The 8,754-nt window shown below is 39.1% G+C and overlaps 1 protein-coding gene across 1 annotated transcript in view; it reads right to left on the bottom strand.

Moving 5' to 3' along the window:
• Positions 1-2,068: 2,068 nt before the first annotated feature.
• Positions 2,069-8,754, bottom strand: part of FAM168B (family with sequence similarity 168 member B) — a 32,867-nt gene continuing 26,181 nt past the window's right edge. Inside the window, exon 7 of the mRNA XM_059730907.1 lies at positions 2,069-7,231. The gene's annotated coding sequence lies outside the window, so the exon portion shown is untranslated. The remainder of the gene's footprint in view (positions 7,232-8,754) is intronic.

Here is an 8,754-nt window from a genome sequence, read left to right as displayed (position 1 = left end):
ACTAGCACCTACCTTTCCCACAAGTGAAACCATTCAGGGGTAACTAGATATTTGTACACCACAGCTGCAAACCAGGAAGCAAAGGCAGCAACTTTTGTTTTTGAAATTAGGGCCCACTCTGCAAGCTGGACTCTACAACATTGTTTTGGCGGGTGGAGATAAGGGCTGGAATCTCAAGGAATGCAAACTTTTTTTTTTATTTTTAATACCAAATTTAGGGAAAACTTAAACCTGAGTTTCTTATCCAAGTGCAGATGGTCACTGTCCTGGCAATCTCCTTTCAGAAAGCAGCTCTGATTTATCTCAGCTGTGTTGAGATGCTTCTATAATGAAGACAGTTCTCTTAAATATTTAAACTGTACGCCAAAAATTAGTTTTTTCTGACCTGGGCATTAGCATAAGGACACAAAATACTTTTCAAATTGTGTGTTTAAAATATTGTTAATTAAGAAGGGGAAAAAAAAAAAAAAAATCATCACTGCATGTCACTCCTCTTCCACTGGTAGTTTTGTCTAAGCTGATCCCTCTTAACTAGCAATCACTGTAAGATTGCTTGTTGTTTTGTTTGTTTTAAAGAAAGAGACACTCAGTAAGGTTAAAAACCCAGCCACTGCAGGATTGATAAATGCAGAGACATCATACAACACGTAGCCTTAATGAATTTCAATATTTAGACCATTTACACTTGGGGAAAGATTTCCAGGGTGCAATTATTTTTTTTACCATAGGATTACCTTCATAGTTTCATAGCAGCTAGGGTCAAAAGGACCTGAACAGATCATCTAGCCTGACCCCCTGCTAAAGGCAGGAATGCTGGGTTCACAAGACCCCAGACAGGTGATCGTCCAACCTCCTCTTGAATTTGCCCAAGGTAGGGGCGAGGACCACTTCCCTGGGAAGTTGGTTCCAGATTTTGGCCACCGTAACTGTAAAATATTGTCTACTGATCTCTAACCTAAACCTATTCTCCATCAGCTTATGACCATTGTTCCTTGTCAACCCAGGTGGTGCTGGGGAGAAAAGGGCTCTGCCTATTTGCTGTTGATCACCCCAATGAGTTTGTAGGCAGCCACCAGGTCCCCCCTCAGCCTCCTCTTGCTGAGGCTGAACAGGTTCAGCTCCTTCAGTCTCTCCTCGTAGGGTCTGTCCTGCTGCCCTCTTGTTCTTCATCAACTACTTTGGGTCAGAAGCACACCACAAATCAAAAAGAATTATTTTTTTGCTTAAAATATTACAATTTATCCCTCAACAGTATTCAGACTTCCATGATCATCATTTGTCCTATTTGGTTCCCCCCCCCCACACACACACACTTTAAAGAAGGGAGAACTAGGACTAGCCTCCTCACATCACTTCTACTCCCACCTAGTCCTTGGGTGGTTTACCTTAGTGACTTAATTCAAAGTTTCCTTCCCTTAAAGAAAGGTAAGAAGTTCTTAGTGTAGTCAATGATTTCCAGAAACAAGAAAAACACCAAGACTCCATGGAAGTTCATGTTCATTCATTGGTTATTAAGTTAAAATAGCACAATCTTCAGTAGAGTTCAAGGGTTAAAATTATAATAAGGCGAAGCCCTGAAAGGGGAATGTAGAACTACACCACTCCTGTTACACTCTTCCATAGGGTGCTCTAGTTCCACTCCAAATGAAGCACCTCATTGTTTCTGCTGTCAGCTAGTGTGCATGTCCTACAGCCTTACAGCTCCTCTGGGGCACTGTACACACAGGGCTGGAATAGAAGAGTGATACCTGAAACTATGGATAGCCCTCTGGAAGCTGCTGATGGAACAGCAGGAAGCTCAAGGAACCCCTACCCTCCATCTCTATAAAAGGACAAGCAAATTCCAGACCCAGATGAATAGCTAGAATTTAAGTCAGGATTTCAGTTACATAAGGTCATAACAAAAAGTTTATGCACAGAAACGTAGTTTACTTAACTGATTAGCTGAATCTTTTCTTTGCTTCCAATTATCAGTTAAAAGGAAATTATTCAAACATGTTTGTTATGATGTGTTGAAATGTCTGATAACTCACATATAGCTACATTACTCGAGAGCAAGAAACCACAGTAAGCAACACAAGTCAATCTTTATTGAAAACTGAAGTATTAATACATAACAATTCTTGTTACAATAAACGTGCTTTTAAGAATTTAAATCTGAGCTCATCTACTCATTGGATTGCATAAAAAATAAAAAAAGTATGAATTTACACATAATTGAACTGGCTCAGGATGGAATCTCCACTCCTTTGTGTTGATGCAATAGTTCAATGTAGAAGTGAGTGATGCTTTAAAACTTATTCTGGAAGACAACATTGACCTAAACTTAAAAAAAGTACCAATATAACTGCTTGTAAGACAGTTTTAAAAAAAGTCATAAAAAAGGAAACCTGTGCCTATTTCATAACAAACATGAGCACTATTACTGGGGCCTCTTGTACTTCTGTTGCATGCACTCACTTTTTTCAGATCTTAGACATGAGGGCAGCCAATAATAGCATCACAATAAAAAACCCACTAACAAATCCATTCTACTTAAAACAAGTCTGTACAGCAGCCAGCTAAAAAAAGCTTTCCCAGTTCGCCTGCTAAGTGCCCAAAAGTCACACCAGTTTGGAAAAGTTACTGTCATGTTTTTTTTATTTTGGAGTTTTAGAGGTTAACAACTGTTTAGAATATTTGATATTACAAGTGGACCCTCAAAACTGTGGTTTTCAGATATTTCCAAGTGTACATTCTCCCCAGCATCACTCCTCCCTGCAACCTACTTCCCTCCCCCCCCCCCAACTTCTTTCAGGACACACAGATGAAGACAGCCTGCTGGAAAGCCACTAGAGAAGATCTCTAAATAGATCTAAAAAAGTCAGAACAAAGCATGACGGTAAAAAAACAATCCTGACTTTACTGCAATGTTTTCTTTATAAACATTGCCCTTCAGCATGTCCAACTGTTTCTACAGGAGGCTTAGAGCTGCTAAACGCACAAGATTAGAAAAGTGATTCTTTAGGCGGAAATATTTAGACAAGTTTAATTCTTCCTTGCATTTTCTAACAGGCTGCCATGAAAAGAATGCAGTTCAAAATGGGGATTACTGAATTAATTTTGACCTTCCACAAATTATCCTATAGCGACACCTGCTGGAGAAGATCTGTCTATTCTCTACTAGGAACTGTGCAAACTACTTTCTGATCAATTGCAAATTACAATCCAATTAACAATCCCAGCACCTGTTCTCTCTTCCCAAAAGTTGTAAATGATGCATCATTATTATTGTGTTCCAATAAATGGAAGGTTTCTCTCACATGGTATTTTCCAACCCCCCTTAGTGGACTTAAACCTACAATGGTCTTAAAAGGCTGCTGCACTAATCTACCCAGAAAAAGAGTAATATGTTTAAAAACCAGACTAATGGCATATAATACTGTGTTCAAGCCCTGGGGAGCTATTCCAAATTAAAAATTAGAATCTTTCTTAGATACTGTAAGTGGCCCATCTTCCATGCAGAAGCCAGATTGCTTTGTAAAGACTCGATGTAGAGTACCCTGGTATACAAAAATCTGTACCATGAACTATAGTCTAACAACACTAAGACACGGTGGTACTTATGGGGCTTTTCAGTAGGTGAGACCACAGTAGGAAGGACTACAGCAGATTGCAAATTACAAAATGTGTGTGTTCTCTCATTTCACTTAAGCACTAAACTTGCATAGTACACTCAAAAAGAAGCTGCCATGAACAGCATTCCTCTGTCTCCTAGAAATGTCAACTAGAGATGTTTGGTTCAAGCAAGTTTATGAACAATATTGAAGATACGGGAACAGTTTTAGATTTCCTTCCTTGTGTTCATTAGTGAACATCACACCACTGACTAGAGCTATGAGTTTCTGGTGCCAATTATTAGCTATGTTCTTGAAAAAGGCTATTTTGCTGCTACTCTCTCTAAGAGACTTAAGTCAGACATTACTGACCTAGGAAACAAATCTCAGCCTAAACAATACTTTGTTTAAATGAAACACTTGAAATTAGAACCAAAATGCATCTTGGACTTCTCTTATGTTATTGCTGAAATAGTTATTTATCTTCAGTTCCAGGTTTAAAAGGTTTTTTTTCGTTTTTTTTTTAAATCTATTATATAAAGCTGCCATAAAAGTTTTTAGAGAAGATTGATTTGAAATATTCTCTACTGCACTAGACACCCAGTATTTTTTGAAGAGCTCCAGTGCAAAACATATACTGTGTACATGTGTATATATTTGTACAGGAATTCTAAATAGGGAATGTAGTATAAAAAGCAGGAGAGAATGTTTCTTAAGACCCTCGCTGTGTAAACTCCTATTAAACAACATATGATTTTATCCCAGTTTTATATCCATGCTTTCTACTTTTTGCAACAAAATACCATTAAGATAGTTGTATATACATCCCCCACCCAAACACACTGTGCTTTTGGTTACTCCCCTAATCAAACTACCGGAGACATGCTCCTACCTCCCATTAGTTACAGCAATCACATCTGGAAGGTACGGTACCTTTTGCAAGAAAAAGGTAATTTCCCCCCTTGTAGATGAATCCCATAATGCAACTTAGAAAAAAGTGCTCAAGTAAGTGAGACTGCCTAAATGTTATGGAATAGTATTACTGGGAGACAGATTCCAAGAAAACATTTAGGAAGTTAGAGCAAATATATAGGACATTATATTCTTTCCTTAACTATTAATCTATTAATGCAGCATTCATGAAAAGTTCTCTCCTATGGTTTCAAAGCTTTACTTTATTGGGTAACAAGACAGGAGACAGCAAAGCTTAAAACTTGTACTTTATAGCTTCTCCCCAAGACAGCATCATTTCACACCTCACAACTCCTTTTTCATAAAAAACATACTAAAAAGACAACAACAACAACAAAAAGTCTCACTCTAAACTAGCTAAACGGGATAAACTGCCTGTATTAATGTTCACTACAGTGTCTGGAACACCTGACGAGTCAATGCTGCAACCCTATGACACAAATGGAATTGTAATAACAGACTTGAACAAAGCAGTACAGATTAAAATGGTTTGTTTGGGGTAAATCTCTGCTCCATACATAAATATATGGAAATCCTCAAGCTGAAATAAGTGCTCATAAGTACATTTAAAAAAGTATTTCTAGTCAACACCATAGTTATGTTAAAGGCATTGGAAATAAGTGGGGGGGGGGGGGGGGTCATCTGTTTACAGTGATCCATGCAAAATAATTCTAAAATTTATAAAATAAAACATGGTAGTAAAAGAGTGCTTATTGTAAAAAATAAAGTTACCAAAGGCTCTAACCTCTAATGGGTTTTCAGGTGTGTACACATCCCACCAGGGACAAGTACTGGAATGGCAGCGTTAAAATCAGCACTGATGCTACCTTGAAGTAGCTGCCAAATCTGTATAAGGAGCAGAACACCCCAAAACAAAGCACAAGTAGATATACAATTTAAAAAAAAAAAAAAAAAAAAAAATCACTTCTGGATGGAAAATTAAACTACAAACACTACAGTCTGACATACCTCTGCGTAAACTCTTAAAAGGGAACAACATTTTATAACCATTTACTGCATAATTTATTGCAGGCAGAATGTATCCTCTCTCCTTCCCCACCCCTGCAAAAAAACCACTGCATCTTACTAAGACCATAAATCAGGCAGGTTTAAGAAAAACCTTGATTTTTGTGTGCAATATTCAAATTTATAAATTTAAAATCCTTTCCCGTAATGATTTTGGTATATAAATGGGTTCCAAGGCTAGCCCTTTATCCCCATAGCATTTGCTTTGAGGTACTTTTTAAAAATTGAAGTTGCAAGCAAAGATACTGGAAATGACTCATTGTGATGAAAACACTAATCTGCAGTCCGTCTTAATTTACGTGCTTTCCAAGTGCAATTTAGGAAGTTAAAAAAAAAGGGAAAAAAAAAGAAAATCCCAACTGTTACATCAAATATGCTGTAACGAATGAATGGCTCCTACTTCGATCACAAATATGTTAGAGGATAAAATCCCCCACAACTTTTGAAATCTCTGCATTCTGATAGCCCTGCTACACTACATCCATAATCCGCACTGCAGATAATATGAGCTAATAAGGACATTGTTAAAATTGTTTGTTCCCCTTTAATATGCTTAACAAACGCACAAAGTTCTCTCTTCAGGATAACAATGTAATTGAACTCCTCCTGTTGGTTGTAGAAACAACTAGAATCTCTTAAATATCTGAAAAGCAAGCTGGTTCAACTGCACATGTGGTTTTTCAATGGACTAGAACATTCTTAGGAAAAACACCTAAAGACAAATAAAATGCGATTTTATTAGTTTGTGTGGCAAGTCTCATTCTGATGAATGCTCTGTCGTATGGAAGGTGGTGATGGTTTCTAACTAGATCACTTTTATTCAGGAGATGCAATTCATTATAGAGATGTTACCTCCCTTCCTCAAGGAAGGCTACTGTATTTGATTTTCCTTTAGGTAGCCACACATTTATCAATTCATTCTGATCCTTAAAAATGTATGCATAACACTGAATCCCTATAACGGAAATGGAAAGGTACACGGTAAACTAATTCTGTGCAGGATTTCTGCAGCTTGTCAGACTCATTTTCCAGTCATTCCAATTTGTACTAGTTGAATTTAATTGGAAATGAATATATCACTTAAATTAAAAAAAACCGCGCCCCTTTGAACTGGCAATTCTATCAACCCAAAAAGGTTGAAACACTTATCTAATGTATATAATGGCATTCTATAAAGAAATTCACTTTCACGATTCTACCTTGAAGACCCTGCATATATTACAACAGTGCATTAGTGATACAAGTTGTAAAATACTTTTCGGTTCCTTTGAATTTTGCATATGATGGTTTTTGCATCAGTCACCGCAGGTAGATTGAGCAAGCTTTGTTTCTTGTGGGTTTTTTTAAACATGCATTCAACTAGATATGGATCAGAATAAATTTATGCTCCCTTTTTATCATTATAATTAGCTAAAAAATTGCAAGACAGTCCACAAAACAAGATTTGCTTTAAGACTAACTGCTGGAGTTCCAAGATGTAAGATATGCAGCACTGGAAAATCTTCAGTGATCAGGAATTAGTAGTGTTTAGCAAAGTGTTGAAAGCATTCAGAAGAAAGTCCTGGTTGGAGGCATGAGGGCTTCAGCACCAACTTTTAAACCTCAATTACTTGATTGCATATCTCCCATCTTCAAACCTATAGTCAGAGAAACAGAAAAAAAGAGGCAAGGAAAATATTTAACTATGGTTGACTAAAGCTTGATAACTGCATGCTTTACAACTGCCTTCAAGCCCCACTTACTTTAAAAAACAAAGTATTATCTAATAATACTCTGCAGCATTCATGCTGTAAACCCACTAACTATATTCCAGTCTGTGGCAATGACAGCAATTTCCTGTAGTAGTTTTCCAAGGTAGAAAAGAGGCCTTTTTTTTTTTCCCCCCAATATACAGACGGACTTCTTTTCTACCATGGAAAACTACTACAGTAAAGTCTCCATTACATACCTGGGGCTATTTTTGCCCCTCGTTTGCCCTCCCCCCACAACTTCACTACCTTTTGTTTTCCTAATTTCCATCTATTTACATGCTCTCTGCCATCCTGTCACACTTTCAGCTTCTTTCATTCCTTGGAGATCTCAGAACAACAGCAGTCTCCCTTTGCCTGAAGAAGGGTGATTGCACCTGAAAGTTGCAAACAACTTTTTTCCAACTACTCAGCTGGTCTAGTAAGAAATATCACATCTACCCAAAGAACTGGGCCTGCTTAAAGAAACTGATCCTTTTGGGTTTACATGCACCTACTAGGGGTATGTGAAACTGACCCCATTCGATTCGGATTCAGCCTGAATCAGGCACAGTGATTCGATTAGTTGATTCGGATCACTGTACCCAATTAGATTCAGCCAAATCCAAATCTGAAGATTCGATGCTGATTCAGAGAATCAGCGATTCGACCATAGACACAGCTTTAAATGTTTTTTCTACCTGCCTCGAGGTACCAGGTGCAGCTCGTGAATGCTGCGATGCTGGGGCGCATGGAGCATCCCACAGGAGCATGGGGGAGCCCCCTGCATGCTCGGTGGCAAACCTGGAAGTGTCTGAGGTCTGCTGCTGAGCACACGGGGGGGGGGGGGTCCCCCTACAACCCTCTGGCTTGGCGATCAGCCACGGGGGAACCCCGGGTGCCCCTCTAGACTCAGGGGGCACCAGTCACTGAGCCGGGGGGGGGGGGGGGGGGGGGGGGGGGGGGCGGCACAGGGGGCAGCGTGCTGCCTGGAGGACCCGGAGGCTTCAGATCTGCTGCCGAGCACCCTGGGCCCCCCGTGCTCCTGTTGGACGCTCCATCTGCCCCAACATCACAGAATTCCCAAGCCGCCCGGTATCTTGAGGTATGTAGAAAAAACATTTAAGGCTGTGTCTACGTCCAAATCGTCGAATCTTTCCGAATCTTTCCAAATCTTCCCGAATTGGAGTGTTTCGATTCGATTTGGAGAGATTAAAGGGTCTCCTGATTTGATTCGGATTCGGCCACCAAAATTGGGCCAAATCAAATCAGCAACCAAAGCTCTGCACAGCCCTAGCAGGTACCAGGGGCACAAATAACTGGAATCAAAGCAAATATTCATCCTCTAATGATACAGACAATGAAGAAGTCTCACCAGAAAGTTCTTCCTCTCCTGCACAGCTACTATAAACAAACAATATTTCGGAAATAAT

Source organism: Alligator mississippiensis, chromosome 7 (assembly GCF_030867095.1).
Source record: "Alligator mississippiensis isolate rAllMis1 chromosome 7, rAllMis1, whole genome shotgun sequence".
In the NCBI taxonomy this organism is placed as follows: Eukaryota; Metazoa; Chordata; order Crocodylia; family Alligatoridae; genus Alligator; species Alligator mississippiensis.
This window is presented reverse-complemented; position numbering and strand designations above follow the sequence as displayed.